Below are 27,851 nucleotides of genomic sequence, written 5' to 3'. Positions count from 1 at the left end.
AGAGATAAGGAGGAAGGTCTCCTCTCAGTTGGTTAATTGCTTACTTAAGAAATTCTCTACCCCAGGGAGCTGTGGAGGCCGGGTCATTGAATATATTCAAGGCTGAGTTAGATTTTTAACCTACAAGGTAGGCAACGTTGATGGGGGGGCAGGTAGGAAAGTGGAGTTAAGGCCCTAATCAGATTCACCACAGTCTTGATAGGCGGCAGAGCAGGCTTGAAGGGCCGAACCCTGCTGCTCCTGTTTCTTATGCGCCTATTTTGTGGTGCATTCCTTGTCGCCTAGGAAACCGAGCACGCAGGCAGTGCAGGCTGAAAACTCGGGCCTGTCAATTCAGAAGGTGGGCAGGGAACGATGCCCACTTCATGTCCAGGTTGCAAAGCTCTCCCCTCCGACAACGTGAAGCCAGATAATTGCCCCACTGAGGAAATTCGTCATACCCCCTGCAGGAAGTGGGGCTATTGAATCAGGTGGTGACTACGTAGATGCAAGAGATGCAAGTACAGGGTGGAGGAATTGTTTCATCCGCCCTATTTTCTCACCAGACATTAGCTGCAGCTCCAAGGGCCATACTCTTGTCTCTGAGTCACAAGGTCAAGAGTTCAAATACTCCTTGATGAAAATTTGGCACAAGATCTTGGCTGATGCTGCAGTGCTGAGAGAGGTGCTGTGTGTTTTGGATGAGATTTTGACTTGACTCAGATATAGAAAAATAATCACAAGAATGGCAGCATTTAAAGAGGAGGCGTGTGTGCAGTTCATGTCAAGACCTGTAAAACTCTGCCTTCCGATTAACGTGAAGCCAGAAAATTGTCCAACTCAGTGGCCCTGGTATCCTGGCCAATGTCTCAATCGACAGGACTACAATTGCTGTCTGTGGGATCTTGCTACACGTGCACTGGCTGGAGTGTTTCCGGCATTACAACATTGATTATACTTCATTGGCTGTGTTGTGACAGGTTGTGACAGGCACTTATAAATCCATCCTTTTTCCCCCACCTTTCTTTCACCGAAGGAGTTTACTCTTGCTGAGGAACAGCGACAGGAACCACAGCTAACTTCTTGAGTGAATGGGAATAGTATCTACCAGCTTTTCGACTGTGGAGGGCGTTTACAATTTGATGTCCACGAGTGTAGATTCCCAGCAGGATTCACTGGATGCCACTCAAAAGCCATGGTTGATTTTCTCCGTCCTCATATTGGGGTTGTGAGGTAAGGTTCAGTAACTTAGCAGAGACCAACTGGGGTCTTTCAAACTTAGTACGGTACTGGGTAGTTGTAATGCAGAGGGAGCTCAACTCTGCATCCAATTTCTGCTATATATATGATCTGGGAGTGTCTGCTGCGACAGTGTAGAGAGAGCTTTACTCTGTATCTAACCCTGTGCTGTACCTGTCCTGGGAGTGTTTGATGGGTACAGTGTAGAGGGAGCTTTACTCTGTATCTAACCCCGTGTTGTACCTGTCCTGGGAGTGTTTGATGGGTACAGTGTAGAGGGAGGTTTCCTCTGTTAACCATTTGTAAATGACCTACCAGCATTTGAATATGACTCTAAAAGCCTCAAATAGATAATATTCCATTCTTTGGTACTGGCAGTCCCCACCCTGAAGGGCATAAATGTGTTAAACAAGAGAAAAAAACTCTGAGAGACAGAGAGAGAGAGAGAAAGAGGATTAGAAAATGCATTTCTGGGAACACATTTTCCAGTGTGGTTGCAAAACGCTGTCAAGATGACCTCATTTGTTGGGCTCATGATTACTTTATGATTTCCTCCCATTCATTTCTGTAACAATAGAAGATTCTATAACGCTGGATGGCCATCAGTTCTAAAAGAAGTTGGAAATATTTGCAAGACTGAGGAGTTCCAAGACTTGAAGGGACAACTATTCACCAATTTCATGCCAATAATCCAGGAGCAGATATGAAGTGCAAAAGTATTGCAAGCAATGCTATGATTTTTATGTTTTTGGTTATCAGGTTTGCTTTGTCCAGTGAACGTGAGCTGTGCCCTTGATATTAACACATTAGTTGGTGCTTGAAACAATATAAGCAGAGACCGATTAACTGAACAAACATGGGTGGTTTGTTGGAACTAAGAACAAGACACTAACACCGTGTGTGCTTCTTCAATCACCTCCAGCTCTAGACTTAGTTACCCAAGAAGCCCGTGCTGTGTAGCAATTGGTCAATACAGTCACATGGTCAACTAACTACATTCTCTTAAAGGTAGAAAGCACTCCCCCTTTACCTGAAAGTACAATTGACAAACATCTCAGCATCCCAATTATTTAGATGAATGACTATTTACAAGTCAAGTCTCTCAGGATCTTCCTTAGACGTGGCTCAATGGCCTTGGCTGGTTTTTCCGAGACCCCCTTCTCAGGGGTCAACTGTCCACCAGGTTCTTCGGTGGAAGTGGGCAAATTTGTGTCTTTGACCCTCTCGGGTCCAACAGGCCCCACTGTACTTCCAAACCATGTGACATTTCTTTCATGTGCGCTGTAGACTCAAACGCAAATGGTGACGGCATTCCTTCTTGTGGGACTGTCTCTCTTCTCTGGAGGTGATGCACATATAGTCTAATTATTCGGCTGTTTAATTACAGAGAGAGGTCCTTCACGGCACTCACTTCACCCAATAACTAATTGGGCCCATCTCCAAAGTTCTCCGTGAGAACTGTGTCTCCCACCGTGAAATTTTTTCCATGATTATGCCCATCATGTCTGATATTCTGGGCCTCTTGACTTCTCTCCACCCTCCCCCCTAAATTCAGCCTGATAAGAGTTAGACGGGTGCGGAGACGTCTCTTCCTTAGTAATACCGGTGGTTGTGTGTGGCATTGTCCGGTATGTGAACAGGAACCGTGACAATCTGGTGCTGATGGAATCCCCGTCCAGCTTCTTCATCACGGACTTAAAAGTTTGGACTGCCCGCTCAGCCAAACCATTAGAGGCGGGGTGGTAAGGCAAGGTTTTGATATGAGTTATTCCGTTGAGAGTTGTAAACCCATGGAACTCCCCGCTGGTAAACGCAGTCCCCACGTTATCCAACATGAGCACCTCCAGTAACTCGTGCATTGCAAAACTGCAAAACTCTGTTGTAAACGGTCAATGGCGGCTGCTGACGTGGGTGACCAGACTTCGTAGACATCCATCCACTTGGAGAGGGTGTCTATTAGTAAAAGGGACATCGTGCACAATAAGGGCCCCTCGTAGTCAACGTGGAGGTGCACCCATGGTCACCCCGGCCATTCCCAGGGGTGCAATGGAGCAAAGGGGGGGGAGCTTTTGTACCTGCTGGCATTGAAGACAACTTTTATTTAAGGTCAAAACTAGGGTTTCGGTGTCTGTGTCCACCCCTGGCCACCACAAGTAGCTGCATGTGAGCATTTCATCTTACTAATGTCAGGGTGAGCGCTATGTAATTCAGCCAGTAATGGCCTTCACCCTCTCGGGGGAACAATAACCCTTGCTCCCCAGAACAATATACCACCCTGGCAGGTGAGCTGGTATCTGCCATTGAAATGAGGCTTCATGTCAACAGACTTTGACTCTCTGACCATCCATTCAAGACCTGCTCCTGGGCGTGAGATAAAAGTGGATCTTGGCTTGTCCACTCACAAATTTGTTTCACCTGGACAGGGGAGGAATCCAAAAAATTTACTAAGACAAGTTCCTGGGGAATTGGAACCTTCGCGTTGTTATCTGGCAGGGGGAGGAGGCTCAGTGAGCCAACATGTACAATCTGGCATCCCGATTGGTGAATAAAAGTGCATCCGTAAGCAGCCAATATCAGTGCCCACCTTGGATGTGAGCAGATGCGATGGGGGGTATCACCTTATTCTCTCCAAATAATCCCAGCAGAGGTTTATGGTTATATATAATGTGAAAATGGTGACCGAGGAGTTATTGATGGAATGTCTGAACACAATCACGATAGACAAGCCATCGTTCTCAATGTGAGAATATTGTCGCTCTGCAGCACTGATTGTGCGAGATGTATAACCAATGGGTCGCTCGGAGCCATCCAACATCCGATGTGAAAGTACAGCCCCTCCTCCATAAGGGGATGTGTCGCAAGTTAAAATCAATTCTTTCTTTGGGTCAAAGGGGACCAGTCGGGCTGATGACCTTAACAACTGCTTTACCTTCAGAAACGCCTCCTGATGTGGAGCTTGCCAAATCCATTGATGGTTTCTCTTAAGCAATGGGTATGATGGAGCCAGTGTGGTTGATAGGTTTGGGAGAAATCACCCATTGTATTTATCAGGCCTAAGAAGCCTTTAGTTCTGTAGTGTTTTTCGGTGTAGGTGCCTCGCGAGTAGCCTTGACCTTTCCTTTCACAGGATGCAGGCCCTGCGCATAGACCTTATGGTCCAAGTAAACTGCCTCTTTAGCGTAGAAAAGGCATTTTTCTTGCTCCAAGCGAACCCCCACTTGTGAGAAATGTTTCAGCCCCTCCTCCAAATTATCTAAATGTTCTTCATCAGTTCGTCCAGTGACTAAGACATCATCCAGATAAACAACGACGTGGGGCAGTCCCTGGAGTAGATTTTCCATGGTACGCTGGAAAATAGCACACGCCGATGAGACCCCAAAGGGTAGTCGAGTATACTGATACAATCCTCGATGTGTATTGATGGTCACAAATCCCCTAGAGCTTTCTTCTAACTCGACCTGCTGGTAGGCGTGGCTAACATTGTATCGGGGGTGTTGGGTGACATGAGGCTGCGGACCAGCCCGTACGTTTTGCTCCCGCATGTGGACTAAAGAATCACCCTCTTCTTGTCCTTCCCCCCGCGATGCCGTTAGCGGTAAAGAAGAACACTAGGCATTCGATGTAATGAGATCAGTCACTGGAAACGGGGTCGAATGGTTCAAGATGCCCAAACCTCGGTATGCTCGATGACTAAGGAGACTGCGCTTTCGAACAGTTTCTAGTTAGTGGTGAAGTAACGGAGCTGACTTACTGCAGCTTTCTTGATTGTCATCAAGTTATCCGGTTTATCCTCGTCGCCAGTTTAATGTCTTTTGTTATCTGGTTCACTTTGTCCAGAGAACGCGAGCTGTACCCTTGATATTCACACATTAGTTAGTGTTTGAAACAATAGAGACAGAGAGACCGATTAACTGAACAAACACGGGTGGTTTGTTGGAACTAAGAACAGGACACTAACACCGTGTGTGCTTCTTCAATCACTTTCAGCTCTAGGCTTACAGTTACCCAAGAAACCCACACTGTGTAGCGATTGGTCAATACAGTCACATGGTCAACTAACTACATTCTCTTAAGGGTAGATAGCACTCCACTTTACCACAATGACGGTGGTGTATAACAGTTCACTCAGGGACTCCAGGTGGCCACATATACTTCTACATGTTGTAGTCTAGAGCTGTGAACAGTTATGGTAGGGGCTCTACCATCCCTTCTATCACATGGCTGACAAAATCTCCCCCATTCTTACCACCTGCCATTGTCATGTGTTGGAAGGATTTGTTGGTTGATAATCAACTCCTTTGTCCATATTATGAACTCAGCTTCTTCGGCCATCAAATCTCAGGGTGGGTTTTGAACTCAGAGCTTCCAGGCCAGAGGCAGGCAACGCTATCCACTGAGCCACAAGGTCCCTGCCTAACATTATATATACATAGCCTTTAACTTCGTAAAACACCCCAAGGAAACGCGAAGGAGGCTAAGCAGGTAAGAACTGACAATGAGTCAAAGAAAGAGGCGTGAAGACTGATGGCCAAAAGCTTTGGTCAAAGAGGTTGAGGAAAGGGAGTCAGAGAGGCAGAAGACATTAAGGAGGGACTTCAAGAGCTCAGCTCAACCATGAATCATGGTTGGTTGAAGGAAGTGAGAGATGTGCAAGACTCCAGAGAGCTTATTACCTCCATGGCAACCTGTGATCTGAAAGTGTTTGGCAGGATCACATGGGGATGGCCATTTTGTAAATCCCAAGAAGTGAGTTGCTGACAGTGAGTTTCCTCAGCTCACAGTTCGAAGGCACACCGCTGACATATCTTTCCACCTGCGGAAATGAGAATAGGGGATGTTGGAACATGATAAGCCTAGCACAAATAAAGCATGAGCAGGAGCTTGGTTGCCATGGGAAATCTCTCAAGTTAAAGAGTCCCTGCTATGTCGAATTGATAATAATTAAAGGATCCACCTTCATTGGGTGAGGAAGGGAGGGATTGGTGGGCGAGAATCAAAACATGACAGTAAGCAATTTGCAAGAATTTAATTTTGATTCCATCTTACCTGCATCATCTTTGATTGCGATTGAGTAGAGTTCCACAGGGAACAGAAAGGCTTCCAGTTCCTTCACATAGGTAGTGAGTGGGGCAGTGAGCTGTCACTCTCTGGAGTACACCCCTTGACATGGTCATTTAAGAGGGAACTTGACAGGTGCCCATGTGAAGGGAAGGGGAGCTCATATTGAGTTCTAGCATTGTGGTTGTGAGGGACCACAGAGAACGTACAGTACAGAAACAAGCCATTGAGCCCATTGGTCTATTCTGGTGTTAATGTTCTACATGAGCCTCCTTCCATTTCACTTCACCCTAGCAGCATACCCTTCTATTCCTTTCTGCCTCGTATGTTTAATTTGCTTCCCCTTAAATGCGTCTACGCTATTCGCCTCAAACGCTCTCTGTGGTGGCGAACTCCACATTCTCCCCACTCTCTGGGTAAAGAGGTTTCTCCTGAATTCCCAATCGGATTCATTAGTGACCATCTTAGATCCGCCAGTGGGAACCTTTTAAACTTTGGGGGGGAGAAAAATCCATTTTCTAACGTGCCCTTCAAATGTAGAAGTCAAACCTCATCCTGCAGGGTTTTCCGGATTCCAGGTTTCGCTGATCATGGAATATTGTGGCTTGCTACAAGATGTTGCAAGGGTTAAATTATGAGGATGGGTTGGATAGACTTGTCCTGTATTCACTCAAGTGTGGAAGATTAATGGATGATTTAACCGAAGTGCTTAAGGTGTTTAAAGGGTTTGGTAAGGTAGATAGAGAGAAACGATTTCCTCTGGTGGTGAGGGGGAGTGATGGGTGTAAGGAGTCCAAAAAAGGGAGCAAAAACTTAATATTAGCGCTACGCCACTCAGGGATCATATTGGGAAGCAAGTCTTCACACAAAGGGTGGTGGAAATCCGGAACTTTCTACCCCAAAAAGCCGTCGCAGCTGGGAGGCGATCAAATATTTCACAACTCAGATAGATTTTAGTTAGGAAAAGTTATTAATGGATATGAAACTAAATCAGGAGTTCAGATACAGAACAGCCATGATTTAATTAAATAGCAGAATAACCTTGAGGGGCTGAATGGCCTCCCCCTTCCTATGTTACCTCATATATACAACAAAGTAAGTGTGAAGATACGCTGAGAGCTGTTCCCTGTTGCATGATGTTCACAACAGAATCTTGCAACCCCAATGTAGCTTTGCCCCTTTATATGAGCCTAGACAAGAGTCTATGGGTAAGCCATTTGACCTTGGGGGACTTCATAGCCAAGCCCAATCCTCTTTTCTCTCTAGGGATTAGTGGACATTGATCAGGAATAGAGTTCAGGGCTGATTCCTCCACACAGCCCCTTCCCAGAGGGTTATTGTTGCCAATTAACGCTGTGCGACTATATTGACCCTATCTCACACCAACTACGATGGGTGCCATTACACAAGTGTATTTAAATTGCCTCCATAAGGCTTCCTTGACAAAGATGAAGTCTAAATGATTCATGTGGACAAGTCATTCTCAATCCACAGCTGATTCCATCTGCGGATAGGAGAACTATAATTATCATTAAGAGAATGAAAGGAGACAACTGGGCAGAGAACCCATCTCAGTGGGGCATCCAGTCATTCCCCCAATCCCCCTTCAGAATGTGCATAAGCATGAGCGTCAGGTGTTAATCCTTTCCCAAGCCAATTGGTGAAGCATGAAACTAGCCACTAATACTTTTCTTGATAATGGGTTTATGCATTACACATGTCCTCTTCCTATCAACCAACAGCCCAGTGTCCCAGCAGTCTCTCATTATTTCTCTTTTGAATGAAACGTTCAATAAAATAAACTAATCATCTGATTAAAGTGACAGCCCCTTAAAGGCGCAGTCTCTCTCTTTATACTCTTCAGTAGAAATTAAACCAAATGAAAAAAATTAACAAATTAACAAGTCAAATTAAAATAATAACTCATCAAAGGGCACTGTGACAGAAACAAAACTCCAAAGGAAACTTATCTAACTAAATCAAAATGGCATTTTGTGGGGCGAGGAAGCACTCCAGCCCCCACAGTGCTCGCCAGTTGTGATAGGCCGCAAGCGAACCAGTGGACACGGCCTGCTTCCTCTCCAGCAGTCTCTCTTTATATGTGCCCTAAGTGCTTAATTAAACAATGCCCTTTACCTATGTATCTTAAGTATATAATTAATGCACCATTAGCAAGAGGTGGATGGGGGCTTGGCAAGGTTTGACTGCAAAGCCTTCTGCAGTCGAATAGTCAAGACTCATGCATGAAAGAAAAGGTCGGTGAATGAGGTATCAGAAGTATCCACAGCCACAGAAGCACTCTTCCACACTAAAAGAGGCCGAAGGAGGAAAGTTGGACAGGGAGAAAACAATTATGATTAACATGCAGCAGCGAGTGTTTGTCTGTCAGCAGAGGCTAGGAACTGGGAATAGAAGATTGTAGTTCTGGGAGCCTGACTTGCCTGCTCTCTTTTGCAAATGAGACATTCTGCTTTATTCAACATTTCCAGATCATTGGAGCAGGAGGAGAAGCTATGAACCAAATGCCTTACTATGATTGGCTGCATCTGGACAGAGCTTTGTTGGATTGGCCCAATTTCAAGCCCATCAAATATGCAGGCAGTGAGCCAATCACCTCTCTCTGGCTCGGGTAAGGGAGTTTGTGAGTGGGTACCAGGTGTAAGCAGGGGGGAGAAATGGGGCGGATTTTGTGCTTATTTTGTTGGCGAGGACTCAGAATATCTAACAAACCACCAGCATGAGAGGGGCAGGAATAATCTCTAATAGATTCCAGCTCGCAAGGCATGAATGGAACCAAAAGCTGGGCAGAGAGCTTGACACAAATTGTTGAGATTGTTGTGGGAGCATTTTTATTCAGCAGTTTTGGCTTTTCGTTCTGAGGAAGGATTATTTTGCCCACATTAATTTGCAAAAGTATTAGCTTATCACGATGGCTAGCCTCAGCCAAGCTGTGGATGAGAGAGAGAGAGACAGAGAGAGATAGAGACTGAGAGAGAGAGGCAGAGAGAGAGAGAGAGAGAGGTGTCTTCACATCTTGGTGCCAGATTGAATCTAATTTGATGAAGGTGCACAGCTGGACTCCTCTACTCTGGCAGGGACTCTTTCATTAAACCCCCATCCAACCACACGTGCTGATTGTAGACAGAGAAAAAGACTTACATTTACATACCTCCTTTTATCACCTCAGTAGATATCAAACCCCTTGATATCCAATTAATAACTTTTGAAGTGTAGTCGCTATTATCATGTTGGATATGCAGCACCCAATTTGCACACAGAAAGCTCCCATAAACAACAAAAAGAAAAGAAAGTAATTTTTACGACCAATGCTTTACGGCCAATTAAATATGTTTTGACATTTAGTCACTGTCGTATTGCTGGAAACTCAGCAGCCAATTTGCACACAGCAAGCTCCCACAAACAGAAATTTGAAAATGACCAGATAATCTGCTATCCGCAATGTTGATTGGGCGGTGAATATTGGCCAGGATATGGAATAACTCCCCTGGTCCTCTTCAAAATGGTGCTACAGGATCTATTACATCCAGTGAAGCAGAAAGATCTTAAAGATGGCACCTCCAACAATGCAGCACTCTCTCAGTGCTGCACTGGACTGCCTGCCATAACATTTGTGCTCAGGCCCATTTTCCCCACAGTCTTTTACGGCCCAGAATGCTGGGAAAGTGGAGTGGGACTTGAATCCAGAACCTTGTGACTCAGAGGCAAGTGTGATACCAACTGAGTCATGACTGACCTGGTTGGGCTGTTAGTCCAACTAAGGATGACTCTCAAGTATGTCCACCAGAAACAGTTGAAAGGCATTTGTTACGTTACCCATTTTAAAAAGTGGGATGAAACATTGGTAACTGTTATTCATGGCACAGTGAGCCTTGCTCTAAGGAAATTATTAGCACAAGGAGCTACACATTAAGAAGAATCCCAATCTTGCATACAGGGTTGATGACTGATGTGAATGGGCATCCCAATACGAACACCATCACATTTGATGTTGTATTTTTGTCAATGTGCCATTCAACCAGGAATGCTGGATGGGACGCTTCAGCATTTATAAGTATTTCCAAGAACGGAGTTGTACAAACATACTCAGAGCAGCTCCAGCAATGTTGGATGTCTGGGAGCATGATCCAAATCTCCTTAAAAGGCTTCTTCAAATAATAACATGTTTAATTTGCTGGACACCCCTCCTCACAAAATATCTCCTGTTGCACATTATGGTCAAGGCAGAGTTCAGTTGCTGTACTTTTGATAAATATGTTTATGTTTATACGGTAATTTCCTCTTGCTGGCACAGAAACTGTGCCAAAGATCAGGCTGATTACTGATAGGCTGGTGCTAAGTGCAGTAAACCACATAATGACCAATTAAGTCGAAAGATCAGAATCACAACCAATCGCAGAACAGTACCGATTCTGCTCTGGCCTCAATTTTTGGTCTAGTCTTTGCCTGAGTCAAAATGAAGGGACAGGCCCATGGCCTAGGAGGCCTCCAAGGCTTCAAACCCTAGACAAGAGGGCAAGAGTGAACCTGCACGTCACGGGGTCAATGCCTGGTGTGCCTGGGCTGTGAAAGACTCTGGGAAAAATGGGGCATTGAGGTTGCCAGCTCTTCAGGATTGTCCTGAAGTCTCCAAGAATTGAAGATTAATCTCCTGGACACTGAAACTGCCAGGGGTACGTCCATTCAGGTTTAGAAACCCTGACTGAGAGAAAAAGGGAATGCATGAAAAGGTACAGGGTCACAGAACTGTTACTGTGCAGAGGGAGGCCATTCAGCCCATCGTATCTGCACCAGCTCTCCGAATGAGCATTATGACTTAGCGCCAATCTCTTGCCTTCCCTCCACCCACCCCCCCCCCCACCATACCCTTGCAGCAAAGGTAAGATGATCTTCAAGAGGACAATTACCAGCTTGACACGAGGGACCAGCAAAGGCAGAAAAAGGGGAGAGCAGATGCAATGGGATCACCAGCCCGATTGACGCTCAAAGGTTCTTGTTGGTGCCTATCCGAGCAGTGCTGATATAAAGCAGTTCCATGAAGTTCGGCCATGAGCACTATACAGCCTCCTAAGGCCCCAAAATGGTGAGCAGGAAGGTCTTCACCTGCCACATTGGGTAAGGATTAACAAGAGGCATTATTTACCCACCTTTGAAGCAGGTTTTCTGCCCTTTCCACAGGTAAATATGAGGCATAATGCCTGCACGAGGCCCCCTCTACAACATTGGTTCGCCTTAAGGTAACTGGCGTCACCTGGGGAAACCAGGCCAACTGAAGGCCTGCAACAAAGAAAGTAGGTGACTGAGCTGAGAGGAGCGGGATCATTCCTTCTGGCTCCTACAACGAAGGATTGCCAGTGCTCAGGACCCCAGCCCTTTGCCTCGGGATGTTCCATACCTTGCCATTCCACCACCACTACCAGGTATTTGCCCCGTGCCTGCCAACAAGCCACTAAAGATGAGCGCCCTTGAATGGCTAGGCCCAAATGCCAGGGCCCTCGAGGGAGGACAAGGGCAGAAGATTGGGCAAGGAAACGTAGATGGCACCGGTTGGAGGGAGAGCAAAAAAAAATCGGGGGGGGGGTTTGTTCACCCGACAACTGATGCCATCGTGTGTTAATATTTTGAAAGTTGTTCCATTGCTCTAATTGTGATGACAGTTAGGAATGCGTACAGCGCCCTGGGAATGTGGTCTGTTGCCCTTGTCCTGCACTCAAATAAAAAACACATGTTTTAACTTACTGGTACATTTTCAGGATTTGTAATTTCCCAGCTAGCTTGAAATGTGTTTTTTCTGTTTATTAGCTTGTATTATTACAATAACAGACAGCCCAGCAAATATACTCTGTCAGCTGCAGGAAAGGACTGTAGCTTGGAAATTCCCATCAGCATTATCTCAACAGGTTGATGCCAGTTTAGCGACAGGAGGGCCATTCAGCCCCACGTGCCCATCCCATCATTCAGTGGCTCATCAGTATTCTGACTCCGTCTACTCGCCTTGGTCCAGTGACACCTCACTGAATAAAAATCAAGCAGCCGTGAAGGGTTTCAATAAAGAGCAATTGTTTCCACTGGCTGTCGGATCGAGAACCAGACGGCTCAAGTTTAAGGTGATTCATAAAAGGACTAGGGGTGGTATGTGGCAATACATTTTCACACAGCAAGAGGTTAGGGTTTGGTATGCACAGTCTGATGCAGTGGTGGATGCAGACTCAATCGCTTTCAAAAGGGAATCAGATAAACACTTGCACGGACGTGGGGGAAGAGTGAGGAGGTGGGAGTAACCGATCTGCTCTTCGAAAGAGCTGACACTGAACTTGATGGGCTGAATGGCTCCTTCTGTGCTGTGCAGTTCTCGGACTCTATGGCTCAATCTCAGTTTTACAATGATAAAATGGTGCCCACTGAAAAATCCTAGCTGATGAGTTCTAACTGAGGTGAGGGAGCCAACTGCTCCTTTTCACCCTTCCCTTCTGCCACTATCTTGTAAACCATTGAGTCCTTAAGAGTGTAGGAGCATCAATTACCCTCTTTTCCCTTTGCGAGTGTAAGATTGCCAAGATATTCAACAGTGCGAGATATCACAACCCAGCTCAATCCTCGGTCAACAGCTCTCTGCGGGCACTTAAGGGAGTGGGGCTGACAGGGCAGCAACCAACAGCACTCACACCGGCCTCCTACTTTTCCAGTCTTTCCAATGAAACGTTAAACCTAGACCCCCATTTGCCCTCTCAGGTGGACCTAAAATATCCTGTGGCTACTTCGAAGAAGCAAGGGGAGTTCACCCCTTCACCAGTACCCTTCCTAGATCAACATCACCAAATTACCTGGCCACTAACACAACACTGGTTGTGGGATCTTGCTGTGCACCAAATTGGCTACCACATTTTTCTACATTATAAAAGTATTTAATTGGGATGTAAGGTGCTTTGAGGCATCCTAAGATAATGAAAAGTGCAACTTAAATGTAGGTTCTACCTTTCTATTTGCGAAATAGGCATTTGAATTTAACATTTGGTGCAAAGGCCTTTTGTTTATATTGTTTCACGAGACATGGGCATCACTGGATGGGCCAGCATTTTTATTGCCCAGCCTTACTTGCCCTTGAGAAGGTGATGGTGTACCATAATATAACAAAGTGATTCTGTTTGGTACCTCCGAAATCCCAGAGGAAAGGTTAGTAACTTCCCGCATCTGCCAGCTATATTAGCCTGGAGAATCACTGGGCTATTTATGGACAGCAGTTTTCCTACATCTTCCTATGTTTCCAAAAATAATCTAGCTGGGCTGCAGCCTTCAGATGATCTGGGGTGTTCCTTGGCAACACCCTTTGACAATAGGCTTTCTTCCAAATTGATGATGCAGGATGAAAGGCAAAGGCAACACCTAAGGTGAACAAGAAGGTTGGAGAGGAGATGGGCTAAAGCCAGGGCTGGTCATGTGGTGTTGAGTTAACGTGTTAGTAGGCCAAATGCTTTATGTGGGAGGCAAGAAAATCCCTGATGTTTGAGGTCATGGGAAATGGAGAGGCAGTGTGATGAAGCCGAAAATAGATTCCCTAGCCATTATCTCACTCCTGGGATCTTGCTGTGTGCAAATTGTCCGCCATCTTTACGACAGCGACCAACTTTGTGAAAATACCTTGTCGGTTGGAAAGCAGTTTGAAACATTCTGAGGTTGTGAAAGGCGCTATGTCGTTGCGGGTCCTTTCTTTCTCTCAATCGAGCGAGGTTACAGAGGAGAGGGAGAAGCAGGCGCGTTAATGTGTAGTTCGTTCCTAGGAGGAAGAAGAGAGGGAGTATAAAATTGCACGTAATGGAGAGATGATGGTCATGGCAGTGTGGTCTGTGATATAAAGGTAGCTGTTCCTACACTGTGACCTCAAGGAACTCCCGGTTTCCAAGGGCAAAGGTCAAGAGGGGGCAGAGACAAGGAAAATAGGGCTGCCCTTAGGTGCCTGCAATCCCTGTCATCACAAAGGGCCCCGAGTCACAGGGTGCCGTGAGTTAGCATCATTGCTCCCAAAAATACAGGTCCCCAGTGCCAACAGCTGCAAGGGGAATCCACAAAGCAAACAGGATTCCTGCCTAAAACACCGCTCCTTTTCAACTCACCCCTGGAATTCCTGGAAATGCCTTGTGGGTGGCGAGACAGGGAGGTGGTGGCAGTGGTGTTGACAGAGGGTGGGGGGGGGGGTTGTGGCAGACTACAGCGTGGCCAGGTGAGTTGGGTAGTACTTGATCTGTGCCAGCAGTTGGCACAGCCGAGGTAAAGCCAGTTCATTATAGTTCGAGGGCCCACTCTGTCCTCCTTTAGCACTAGTCTGGAATCTCCAGAAACTGAAGATCAATCTCCAGGGCACCGCTTTGAGCAACTCTGGATAGAGGGGGCATTAAAAAGTACTGTGCTTTTTTCATATTCCTTTCACAATCTCTTTGGAAATTCTGAAGATGTTGGAGATGGGGGAACGACTGTTGGCTGATAGTGAAGAATCATTCAATCGGGGGTGACAAAGAGTTTTTTTTTTTGCTTTCCGATTGGCTGTGGGGAGGAGGAGGGGCACAGAGATGAACACATTAGACCACCAATGACTGGAGTGCGGGGTTGTCATGTGATAAAGCCTCCAGGAATGTACCCAACCAGAGTTGGCTTAACAAAGTCGGCGAAACAGACAGAAAGGTTGGTGGTGGCAGAGCAGTGAAGGCCTGAGGTGATGTTGAGGTCAACGCTTAGAGGAGAGAGCTGGGGAGAACCTGGGACAAAGCAGATATCAGTTACTACAGTGTCTCTCGTCCACGTTTCAGATTTCCAAAATCCACATCTTTTCTTTCTGCCTGAAATCTGATCATCAAACTTATCTGATTTGAAATCGGCTCCTAGAAGACCATTAGACCGTGGGGCAGACTTTTGCCCCTGTCGGGCGGGGGGTGGGGGTGGAGGGGTTGGGGGGGTGGGTGGTGGGGTGGGGGGGGTCAGGGGAAGCCGGCCGCCAGTTAAAGCCCGCTCAGTGTGAAACCAGAGTGGCAGCGCTTCCTGTGCGGGCAGAGGAGGGAGGGGCGAGTGCCAACTTCCCACACGCCCACGAGTGAGCGCTCGAAAGTCGTCCCCCCCGGAGGCACCGAGCGACCTCGGTGGGGGGGATGAAGACTTTTTAAAAATTAGGAATAAGGGTTTCAAAAACACGACAAAACATGCCCCCTGGAGTGACTCTGTCGCACGAGCAGGGACGTGGCTTAATTGGAATTTTTTAAAGTTTTATTTTGTTTTTATTTGGCGTCGGAAACCTCATCTGGCCCGTGGGCGAGGTCTCTAAAAAAAAACCGCCAAGGCTGCCCCGCCAGGTTGGATGGGCAGCAAAAATATTTGTTCTGATGACCCTTAATAGGCCTAATTGTCGGCTGGTGCGCTGCCAACCCCAGCACGCGCCCGCTGAGCAAACTATTGTGGGACTGCGCGTTGATGTCGGCGCTCACTCGCCGAGGTGAAAACTCTGCCCCATAGGATGTTGGAGCAGAAGCAGGCCATTCGGCCCTTTTGAATCTGCTCCACCATTCAATGAGATAAGGGCTGATCTGAGGAAGGAGCTGGATTATAGCTCGGAGCATCCCTCAACCCCACACTGGCGGGGAGAAATGGTGCAACAATAATAGCTAATGATTTTTCATTGCACAGTGCCGAATAGATTTCAGAACCTTGAACCCGTGCCACAACTCATGCCTGTTAAAGCACTTAACTCCCCCACGTGATTATCCTCCCCCACAACTCTCAGGATCCACCCTTTAGTATGTTGCTCACGTGTTGCTGGCGTGGACCAGCCACTGACTCACTGAATCCCAGCTTGTCAGCTCTGTTCTCAGGGCAGTGATTCACAGCCTTTGACGTCCAGAATGTCGTAGCTCTGACTGAAAAGCAAGAAGCTTCACTCAGCGTTTCCTAGGACTACGTTAGCATACATCCATCACCGACATTCAACCTTTAGCACCAGAAGCCAGCAACACACGGCCCACTTGGCTGTGCTCAGTGACCTCAGGGCTGGTGTCAGCTGCTGCAAGGATCTTATGCAGAACTGGGGATGCAGTTAAACAAATTTGGTCTACTGTGGCTGCAGAGAGATGTCCCATATGGCGGAACATCTCCTAGAATTCCCTGTACTACCAGAACACTGAAGGTCTGAAGGTCTTCAATGCTCAAGTTGGAACAGTGACGAGGGGAGATGTAGCGACACAACAAGGAGAAGGCTTTTACTCTTTGACTTGGAATGACATCTTGTTATCGTTAATTAAAATGATGGTGAACTGGATAGCCCTTCTTGCCATCTTTATATCATTGGCTACTTATCACCAGGACTCGCTATTTCATGCATCCCATAGGGGAAATCCAATGTGTCCTTCAACAAAGCTTCCATGGCACTTTACTCAGTTTGCTTATCTTCTTAGCTTGTGCATCAGCTAGGGTACAATAGCAGCACATTTGCCTCCTGTTAAATAATTGACCTGGTTAGATGACTGGTTCGATGGCAGAAAAGTCAGGATAATGGATACAAACTGGAATTTGAACAAATTTACTAGTGGTGTCCTGTGGGGCCTATACTGGGGCCTCAACTATTCCCTATAATGACCTAACAAAGTAGAGAGCTGGATATCCAAGTATGACGATAACGCTGAAGCATAAAATTATTAGACAGACATTGATAGATGGACTGGGCAAAACCATTGGTGTCCATGTGGTATAGATATTCCCATTGTGCTGCTGAAATGGGAGTAATAGGATTTTGCAGAAACAGAAATACCTGGAAAAACTCAGCAGGTCTGGCAGCATCGACGGAAAAGAGCACAGTTGACGTTTCGAGTCATCATTTCCAAATCAGCCCACTTGATCATCCACCACCTTAACCATCCATTCCCTCCACAACCAACACACAGTGGCAGCAGTGTGTACCATCTACATGATGCACTGCAGCAACTCTCCTTAGGTAGCACCTTCCAAACCCACGACCTCTACCATCTAGAAGGACAAGGGCAGCAGACACATGGGAACTCCATCACCTGCAAGTTCCCCTCCAAGCCACTCACCATCCTGACTTGGAAATATATCGCCATTCCTTCACTGTCACTGGGTCAAGATCCTGGAACTCCATCCCTAACAGCACTGTGGGTGTACCTACACCGCATGAACTGCACGGTTCAAGGAGGCAGCTCACCCACCACCTTCTCAAGGACAATTAGGAATGGGCATTAAATGCTGGCCTTGCCGATGCCGTTCACATTCTGTTAAAGAATATAAAATGTTGTCACTCTTATCAATACTGTCACAGATAGTTGCATCTGCAAGAGGTAGATTGGTGAGTAAGAAGAGTAGGTTTTTCCCTCATGTTGGTTTTCTTACCATCACCCAGTCCAGCAGCAGTGTACTTTAGGACTCAGCCAGCTTGGTCAATAGTGGTGCTACTGAGCCACTCTTGGTCTTCCACACAGAGGACATTCTGTGCCCTTGCCATCTTCAGTGCTTCTTCCAAGTGGTGTTCAACATGGAGGAATGTTGAGGGGCCCATGAGTGGTGGCATCACCTTTGACCACTCACAGAGTTGACCATGAGGGAGGGAAGTGTATGGTAGTCAGCAGGAGATTTCCTTGCCCAATTTTGACCTGATGCTATGAGTCTTGATGTGGCCTGGAGTCATTCCAATGGTCACTCCTTCTTGACTGCACACCGCAGGCATCACCACCTCTGTGGTGGGTCTGTCTTGCTGGTGGGACAGAACATACCCAGGGATGATGATGGAGAAGTCTAGGACATTGTCTGTCAGGTATGATTCCGTGAGGATGACTATGTCAGGCTGTTGCTTGGCTAGTCTGTGGGACAGCTCTCCCAATTTTGGCACAAGCCCCCAGATGTTATTAAGGAGGACATTGAGGGCCTAGGCGGTGTCATATCTAGTTGTATTCTTATTAAATTTTTTTTCTGTAGGCATTTAATGAGCATTTCAGAGGAATATGTGTTATATACACTGCCGTGGATCTGAAGTCACATATAGGCCAGACTGGGTAAGGATGGCAGATTTCCTTCACTACAGTGAGGTGAGTCTTTATGACAATTTGGTAGCTTCGTGATCACCTTTACTGCTACCGGGTCTTTTTATTTTAAGTTCCAGATTTATTTAATGAAATGATTTGAAACACCCCAGCTGTCATGTGTGGATTTGAACTCAGCGTTCCGCTAGGCTTTTTGGATTGCTAGGCCATTACGGTAACCACTATGCTACTGTACTGGAGTGTGACCACACGTTTCGGCTCAATGTTCTGGAATTTGGGCTTGAGGCCCCCCCTCCCCACCCAACTACCTCCGCCACTGCCCCCCCCATCCCCGCCCCTCCCCCTCACCGAACCACCCTCCTCACTCTCCCTACCACCCCACCAGACTTTGTAACACAGAAGTGCGAGAGCTACCAACGCCAACAGCTTAACTGAAGTTCAATTAATTTCACTCCTGCTTAGTCTGGGTTTTGTCTGGCTTTTCTTGTTTACAAGCAGTGTTCCAATTGACCAGAAACCACAACCAATTGGAAGTTTAATTTCACACTACTTCACTGAAAAATGAATTGGGTTTCACTTGGGCCATTCAGAAGTTGTCTGTTATGCATTTTGTTTCTGGTCTTCACATTGCATTTCAAATTAGCTCTTAAGGGGTTTATATTTTGCGCTGCTATGACAACATGCCTCACCCAGGGTCTCAGAACAAATCCACTCTCTATAGTGCGCTAGAGACAAAAATATATTTTCCACAAAATCAGATATTTAGTCCTATATTACTGCTAGTGTCAGCTGTGACTCAACTGGCAGCTCCCTTGCCTCTGAGCCACAATGTTCTGGGTTCAATAAGCACACAACCGAGGCTGATGCTTCAGTCTAGTATTGAGAGGGTGCGGCTCTGTCCGAGGTGCTGTCTTTTGGCTGGGACATTAAACAGAAGTCCATCTGCCTGCTCAGGTGGATGTTAGAGATCCCATCGCACTCCCTGGTGCCCTGGCCAATATTTATGCCTCAACCAGGATCACAGAAATAGATTATTGCATTGTTGTTTGTGACCAAGAGCATTTCATAGAAACATAGAAACTAGGAGCAGGAGTAGGCCATTCGGCCCTTCGAGCCTGTTCTGCCATTCATTATGATCATGGTTGATCATCCAACTCAATAGCCTGCTCCCGCTTTCTCCCCATATCCTTTGATCCCTTTCGCCCCAAAAGCTATATCTAACTCCTTCTTGAAAACATACAATGTTTTGGTCTCAACTACTTTCTGTAGTTGTGAATTCCACAGGTTCACCACTCTCTGGATGAAGAAATTTCTCCTCATCTCAGTCCTAAATGGTCTACCCCATATCCTCAGACTGTGACCCCTGGTTCTGGACTCCCCCACCATTGGGAACATCCTTCCTGCATCTACCCTGTCTAGTCCTGTTAGAGTTTTATAGGCTTCTATGAGATCCCCCCCTCATTCTTCTGAAATCCAGCGAATATAATCCCAACCGACTCAATCTCTCCTCATATGTCAGTTCCGCCATCCCAGGAATCAGTCTGCTAAACCTTCACTACACTCCCTCTATAGCAAGAACACCCTTCCTTAGATAAGGAGATCAAAACTGCACACAATATTCCAGGTGTGGTCTCACCAAGGCCCTGTATAATTGCAGCAAGACATCCCTGCTCCTGTATTTAAATCCTTTGGCTATGAAGGCCAACATACCATTGGCCTTCTTTACCACCTGCTGTACCAGCATGCTTACCCTTTCTACCCTCAGGAATCTTTGCCTCTGAAGAGTTAGACGGAGTCTGCTTGAACCCAAATCCATTTAGATGCTAATGTTATGGCTTGGGACTGAGTGGATTGGTTCTTGGTAGTTGGAAGTGTTCCTGTCCCAAATGGGCCACAACAGTTTGGATTAGACTTTGCCAATGATTATGTTTGCTCCATTTTTATCATTTTCCTCCTTTAAAGGTGTAGATTTGTTCGCTCACTGTATACCAAGCCCCTGGTTCCTCAAACAAGTTGCTATGCTCCATCTGTGACTGTAGAAAGCAATCGTCAAAATTAACTTCCATTTCTCCTCCAATTTTGGCCTTGAGCAACTTCAATCTCATGTAACCCACCACTGAGGGCCGTGCTTTCAGTCGACTAGGCCCTTAGCTCTGGAATTCCCTCCTTAAACCTCTCTGCCTCTCAACGTCCCTCCACCATGAAAACACCTCTTTGAACCGAGCTTTGGGTCATCTGGCCTAATATTGGTGACGGGCTTTATTTGATAACACTTGAATGAAGTGCCTTGGGATGTTTTACTATTAATAGTCATTTAGTATTACAGAACTTGAGTATTGCTGAAAAAAGAGACATGTAGAAGCTTTTCATCTTGCACTCATCAGGATATTTCACAAGAATATCAAGGGAAACATCAATTAAAGGGGGAAAACAACAATTGGTGTTTTCTCTTATATTGGTATTCTTGTGAAGTGTCCTGATGAGTGCAAAATGAAAAGCTTCGATATGTCTCTTTTACCAGCAAAACTCATGTTTTGCTATGTTAAAGGCACTATATAAATGCAAGTTTTTGTTGCTATACAGCACACTTCAATGTAAAGAAACACTCCAAAATCTTTCCTAGATGGCAGTTTCTTGAATGAGGACTGGCTGAATGTGTACTTGAGAAGATTGTTTTTTAGGAAGCTTTTGGGTTGGGGAGAGTACATATATATTGTGATATACAAGTCATTGTAATTAGGTGGGACAGGCTGGATGGAGAAGAGAGTCTTTTTCTGTCCATCATTGTTCGTATGCTTATATGCCCCTTTTGTGATTAACTAATATCGCACTGTCTTAACCAACCCCAGAAGGAAAAATAAACACTTTGGACCGGTATTCCTATTTCCCAGTTTTTACTGGTGTTTCGTTTTAAGATACACAAGACCAGTTTGGACCAGTATTCTTATTTCCCAGTTTTTAATGTTTTTTCCTTCTGGGACTTGAAGAAAGTAAGGGTTGTTGAAGATTAACCTTTTGTAACATTAAACAAGAGCCCCATATGTCATTCACAATTTGCAAAACATTTCTCATTCCCAGTATGGTCTTCTTTGTTTGTTGAACTCTCCCACAACAGCGCCCTCTTCCCTGGATCGTGGGTGGGTCCACTCGGTTACACACCAGTCTTTCACCTCCAGGATCTGAGCTGAAATCCAGGCCAGAATAATGTATCGAAGTCTCCCCTGGTTGTTCCCCTTCAGCTCGTTGCAAGTTGTCTGCTTACTTTGCTCGGAGTCAACACCCAGGCTTAACTAATCAAGGACGGTGAGCATAGATCAGTGACCAGGCTCACATATGAAATAATGGGCCCATTCTGATGAGGAGAAATCCCTTTTGCACAACGAGTTGTTGTGATCTGGAATGCGCTACCTGGGAGAGCGGTGGAAGCAGATGAAATTGTGACTTTCAATAGTGAGTTGGATAAATACTTGAAGGGGGAAAAAATGTACCGGGTTATGGGGTATAGGCGGGGAGGGGGTGTAATTGGATATCTCTGTCAAAGGACGAGTACAAGTAAGATGAGTTGAATGGCTCCCTTTTACACTGTATTATTCCATCAGTCTAATGAGATTCCAGCTCACTTGCTGTGCATTTTGTGATTTACCCTTCAAATCGACGTGGAGCCTTATTGCAAAGTCACCTGAAAAATTCCATCTATTCGCTGTCTTCTGGGACCACATAAGGTTTGGACTCTTTTCCAGCATCATGTTCCTCATATAAAAGGTTTTCTTTGGCATGTTTAAAGGATCCATTCTTGGAGTATGACCCTGATTTAGCCTTAGTGCTGAGAAGATTGAATCATTCACACAGCCAGCGAAATTCCTATCTCGGCTTGATTGTGGAGGTCAATCCAAATGGCAATGCTCCTTCTGGTCCTGAGGTTGAATACACTGCACTGAGCCACACAGAACAACAACAGCTTGCCTTTATATGGCACCCAAGATGCTTTACAGGAAGGTAATCAGACACAGAAGGTGAAAAAAAAATGTGGCCAAAGTTGTACATTTAAGGGGCACCTCTTTTTTTGTGGGATGTGTACATCTCTGGCAAGGCCTATCCCTAATTGCCCTTGAACTGAGTTGCTTGCCACACCGTTGCTGTGGGTCTGGAATCACATGTAGGTCAGACCAGGTAAGGACAACAGATTTCCTTCTCTAAAGGCCATTGGTGAGCCAAATGGGGTTTTACAACAATTGATGATAGTTGTCATGGTCACGATTACTAAGCTTAGTTCTTAATCCTAAATTATTAATTGAACTTAAATTCCATCAGCAGACATGGTGGGATTTGAACCCCTCATCCCCAGGATTACTAGGCTAACGACACTGCTATTATGCCACCATCTCCCCTTAAAGGAGGCAAGGGAGATAGTGTAGTGGAGATTGGGAGGGAATTCCAGAACTTCGGGCTCAGGCAGCAAAAGACACAACCACCAATGATGAGGCGAAGGGAGTGGGGGATGGACAAGAGGCCGGAATCAGAGGAACGTACTTTGAGTTGTGGGGCTAAAAGAGGCTATGGAGAAGTTGAGGCATGACAGGAAAGGACCGGGGACCTATTCCTATATGTGCTGAGCTAACAGCCTTTCAGAATAGGCTGATAAATGGGAAATGAAATTGAGGATAGTTCATTTTGGTAGAAAACAAATAGAGTGGAGGACCAAAGAGATTGGGATTAAAAATTCCTTAATCACCAGCAGCATCAACACAAGTTGTTCAACCTTAAAGTGTGCAAAGTAACCACTGAGGTTTATTTTTAGCGGTGTAGTATGCGAAACCATGAGCTAATGCTATATAGAATCTTGGTTAGACCACACTGCTATGTGCTGTTCATTTCAGCATTTATCAGGAGTGGTTAGCAAGTCCTTGGTTTACAATGTCAGGTTTAAGCCATTGAGCTTAGGGACCAGGATGACCACAAAATACCTGAAAACATAAACCTTCAGCAAGGTTTTCTCCTTCACATTCATAAAAATGTGGCTCAGTTAAAAAACAAAAGCTGGTGGGATGTTTATTTCTCTAGATTCGAACTCATGATTTTCTGAAAGGCCTTTTGAGTCGCCATCGCTCTTTCGTTGTCTTTGGCACGAGGCCTCCAGGGTCTCACAGGTTGGTGCTTTAGCCTAGGCCTGACCAAACACCGAGGAAATTGAATGCTGTTGAGATGGCTTTAATGCTCCCGATCCTATTATGCGTGGTGATCCCACACGAGTTATAGCCAAACCTGATTAAGGCACAGTGCCAGTGTATTTTCTTTTCATGCCTACCTTGGCGCCAGTTGACATGGGCAGCCATGTTTGACATTCATGAAAAAAAAAAACAGAGGCATGCGCTAAGGGAGCATTTCTTCATGTAAAAGGGACGATTAGGAGCCAAGGAAACACAGGAGGTGGAAAATAATTTCCTCTGGGGCTGTCACAGATATTTAATTGTTCCTGGGGGTCACGTCAGTGGTGGAAGGCTGGCTTTGCATCGTTGGCAAAAGGTGAGCCTGTCAATGCCGTGCGACAGCTAATAGCACCCACCATTTGGTGTTCTCCGTCCACACACTGAGGTCCATCAAAACTGGATCATGGACAATTCATGGCTGAGGGAAAGAGATGGTGGAAGACACGGCCTCCAATAGCGGGGCAAAGGAAGGGATGGAAGGGAGGTCTGAATTGAAGGAATGCAGGGCTTTTTTTGAGGGGTGGGGGGAGGGTTGAAGGGCTGGAGGAGGTTACAGGAAACAGGGAGAAGGGGAAGCCATGGGGAGAAAGGTGCTGGGGCCAATTCCTATCTCTGCTGACTCTCAGCTGTGGCAGAGTACGTGGGTTAATAGGGACGTGTAAGGTGGTTGATTTTGCTAGGAGGAATAAGGAAAGCACTCACTCTTTGGGAACTATACGGGGTGGAGAAGCAGTGAGATCTAGGGTTGCAAGTATATAAATTGCTAGAAGGAGTGACGCAGATTGACCAGGCCACAAGTTGTGCAAGCAGAGTACTGAGGTTTACTTCAGTTTTCTGGTCGGTGATTGACTTTGTGGAATGGAGTGAAAAGCTCTACGCTGTCTAAAGAGGAGGTCATGACCTGGGCAGTGATCTCATTCTTGGTTCCGCGCCAACATTAGCATGAGCCTGCGTACGGGTAACTTGGCAGGCAGACAAAACGGAAATTCTTGATTGACACTCCAAAATTAATTTCAGCTCCTTGACCTTGGGATTCAGACCAGGGCCACTGAGGCTATAATCAGCAGCAATGGCTGGGAAAATTGCTGGAAAACTAGGGACTCTCAAGGAATGCTGGTCTCGTTCGTCCCAATCGATTGCTTCCATTTCTCAGCAGGTCCACGAGGGTCACCTCTCTCCCTTACACGGATTGGCTGCCTCCACCTCTAACAGCGCGGTTGCTCCTCCATCAGGGCTGGAGGGTCTCCTATTGGCCTCGCAGCCTTGGGAGCCCACCCGTGGTCCGTAATTGGATAGTGAGCAGACTCCCTGCCCATTGATTGGCCAACCCTACAGAAATCACAGAGGTTTTGTGGCCTGGTGGGTAGTGTTCTTACCTCTGAGCCCGAAGCTCGGGGTTTGAGACCTAGACTTGACTGCCAAGGAAGGTGTGCTCATAACACATCCAAGCAGGGTGAGTATCAACCTGTAAAGCCTTCCAACACAGGCCAATGGCAGGTGGTAGGAGCGGGAGTGATTCCTGGTCAGCCAGCTGATGGAAAGAATGTTGGAGCCATTACCATCACTATCCATAGCTCCGGACTGTCACACACACGTGGAAAATGCATGTTGTCACAGAAACCCGGGCTCCCTGAGTGAACTGCAACACACCGTTACCACGGCCGGCATCTGATGCCGATGTGACGCGGTGTTGGGCATCGGAAATTCACCCAACGTCGAATCCAAAATGGGAAATCCCTCCCAACAAGCCAAGTAGCCCATCAAGCTATTCAACCAAAGGGTGTGTAACAGGACAGCTAACCTGCCCTCATCTGGCATGCACACTTTTCACCCAGAGACTCGGAAAGCAATCAGCACTAGGTTTTTTTTCTTCCTTCATGGGCTGTGGACATCACTGGCTAAGCCAGCATTTATTGCCCATCCACAATTGCCCTCGTTCAGAGGGCAGTTAAGAGTCTGGAGTCACATGTAGGCCAGACCAGGTAAAGACAGCAGATTTCCTTAGGGCATTAGTGAACCAGATGGGTTTTTTTTTACAGCAATTGGCAATGATTTCATGGTCATCCAAATTTTTATTGAATTCAAATTTCACCATTTGCCATGGTGGGGTTCAAGCCACTTCCCCAGAGCATTACGTTGCGTCTCTGGAATACTAGGCAGTGACAATGCCACTGTGCCACCACCTCCCTTAAAGGGAGGTGCTTGAGAGAATTCTCCCCTCTTTAGCCCCGGGGGGGTAGATTGGAGGCTGGGGGGAGAGGGGAAGAGTTTGGAAGGTTGGAAAGAGAGAGGAGACAGAGAGCCCTCCGAGATAGGTTGTGGGGGGTGGGGTGGGGGGCGTGGAGCAGGATTGTCTGAGGGGAGATATGGCGTGGGGATAATGGAGACATGATATTCGTAACTCGGGAGAAAAGAGCTTGTTTTTGGCACTGATTTATTCAATCAACGCATTCCGTACCTCTAAGAACCAAGAATGTCTGGTGCAGCAAAGCTCGCTTTCATCTGATTCCTGGGTGATAAGCAAGTCTGAAGGATTTTGTCAATTAAAGAGTACATTAAAAAGTTTGATCCCAATAGCCACTGTGACTCAAAGGTGTACAAGGTAAGGTGGATCCAGGCGAGCGAGGGCATCTAGATTGACAACGATTTGGGGAAGGAGAACCGGCCTCCGGATGATGTCTTTTCTAAGGCACAGGACCTTTGCTTGGGGGCAAATATCGAAGGAAAAGCTGAAACTTTGTGCTCATGGCCATTGCAAATTAAGCGTAGTTTTGAGACACGTTGAGGTTTTCTCTCTTCATCTGCAGAGTCCTGCGACGGCTTCAAGGAGCAGAAGGAATGAATGTGCGTCGGAATCCCAAAGGATCGGGTCACCGGCGTAGAGAGTGACGATGTACCCCTCACAGCCCTTCAAGCGAAGAGGGCATTGGAAGATGCTGCTGTGACCAGGGTACACGTGTAGCTCTCTACTCATTGTGTAACATCGTGTTAGCTAACAGTGTAATCTCACGTAAAAATTATGTGCCTCAGGGCAAAGGGTGCACAAAACCTGTCTGCCTGCTCACGTTTAAAATGCCAAGAGCCTTGTTAACACTTTGTTTCTTTTTCCAGGTAGAACGATGAGGTTGCCTGAACCTATGTCACCTGACGCAAGGAGCTGAGAAGCGTGGTGACCCCAACCTCTGGTGACCAAGAGTAGTAAATACTGGTACTTCCAGAGCAGCAGCACAGCTGGACGATTGTGCAGAACCCACCCAGAACCAGGAAAAGCTACTGACCGCTCAGAGGCCGGAGGAAGAGAAGGAAGCCCTTGGCCAACAGAAGCTGGAGGAGTTTGCCCGGATCAGTGGAGGCCTCCGGGAAAGGTTGGAGGAGCTATCAAAATGCAGGCTCCTGGGCCAATCTTTTCAGCACGCAGAGTAATGAGCGCTCAGACAACTGCAACCCTTATGCAACAGCTATCTTATTGCTGAGAAGCCACATAAGCTTAACTGATATCTCTTGCTTTCTGTTGCAGCCCGAGGGCCACAGCAATCATATGTGGGGACACTGCAGCCCACGACCAAGCCTCTCAGAGCGATAAACCTCACCCAGGCCTGCACAGGCTGGAGTTGCACCCGTGTTTATTTGCACAGTTGGGACAAGCAGCCAAGTGCGGAGGTGCTTTCCTTTCCATTAGATAGGAATGTATGATTTCTGAATGTTACAAACAAAAACTGTGCCAGTTCACACCCTTAAAAGTGATGGATATCACAGGGGGTGATTTACGTCATCTGCATTCATGCAGCCTGTATATACACTGTAAGTTAGTCTGTATCACAGATCTTGCACTGATATATTCCTTTGTCCCTCCCCCTACGGGGTTCAATTGCAGAGCTGTCTGGATCTCACTGAGGAGCAATGGGCGAGCGTGGCAGGCCAGAGGACAAGCTCGCTATTTGGTTAACTTGAACGGTTCCGGTGAGTCAATACTTACGTTTCCTCTTTTCCTTCCCCCCTCATCTGCAGCATGTTCCCCTCATCATTTTGAAGAAGAAGGGGCTGATCGAGCATGAGGTCCCAAAGGAGCGAAGCAAGCTGATCTGAGAAAATAGTGGATCTGAACGGGAGCCAATTTGGCCGGAGGTCAGTCAGCGTGATGATACTGTGCGTGGGCTATCCGTGTTTTCCTACTCCTTTCCCAGGAATAGAATTGTTGACCCTTTACTGAAACCTTCATTCTGAGTTTTTTTTCCCCACCTGTAAGCATTGAGGAGTTTCAATTTTGTGTGTTTGGCATTTTTTCATAATAAAATTTGCACCGTCTTTGTGCACGTTTTTA

The 27,851-nt window shown here is 46.4% G+C and overlaps 1 long non-coding RNA gene across 1 annotated transcript; it reads left to right on the top strand.

The window, feature by feature from the left end:
• The first annotated feature begins 891 nt into the window (after window positions 1–891).
• LOC121271417 lies at window positions 892–27,851 on the top strand. Its single transcript, XR_005941714.1, has 2 exons — window positions 892–1,212; window positions 27,539–27,851. It is a non-coding gene; the product is annotated as an uncharacterized LOC121271417 (long non-coding RNA).

This window comes from Carcharodon carcharias, chromosome 30 (assembly GCF_017639515.1).
Source record: "Carcharodon carcharias isolate sCarCar2 chromosome 30, sCarCar2.pri, whole genome shotgun sequence".
NCBI lineage: Eukaryota > Metazoa > Chordata > Chondrichthyes > Lamniformes > Lamnidae > Carcharodon > Carcharodon carcharias.
Note: the sequence above shows the minus strand (reverse complement) of the source record. Positions and strands in the feature narration are given on the sequence as shown.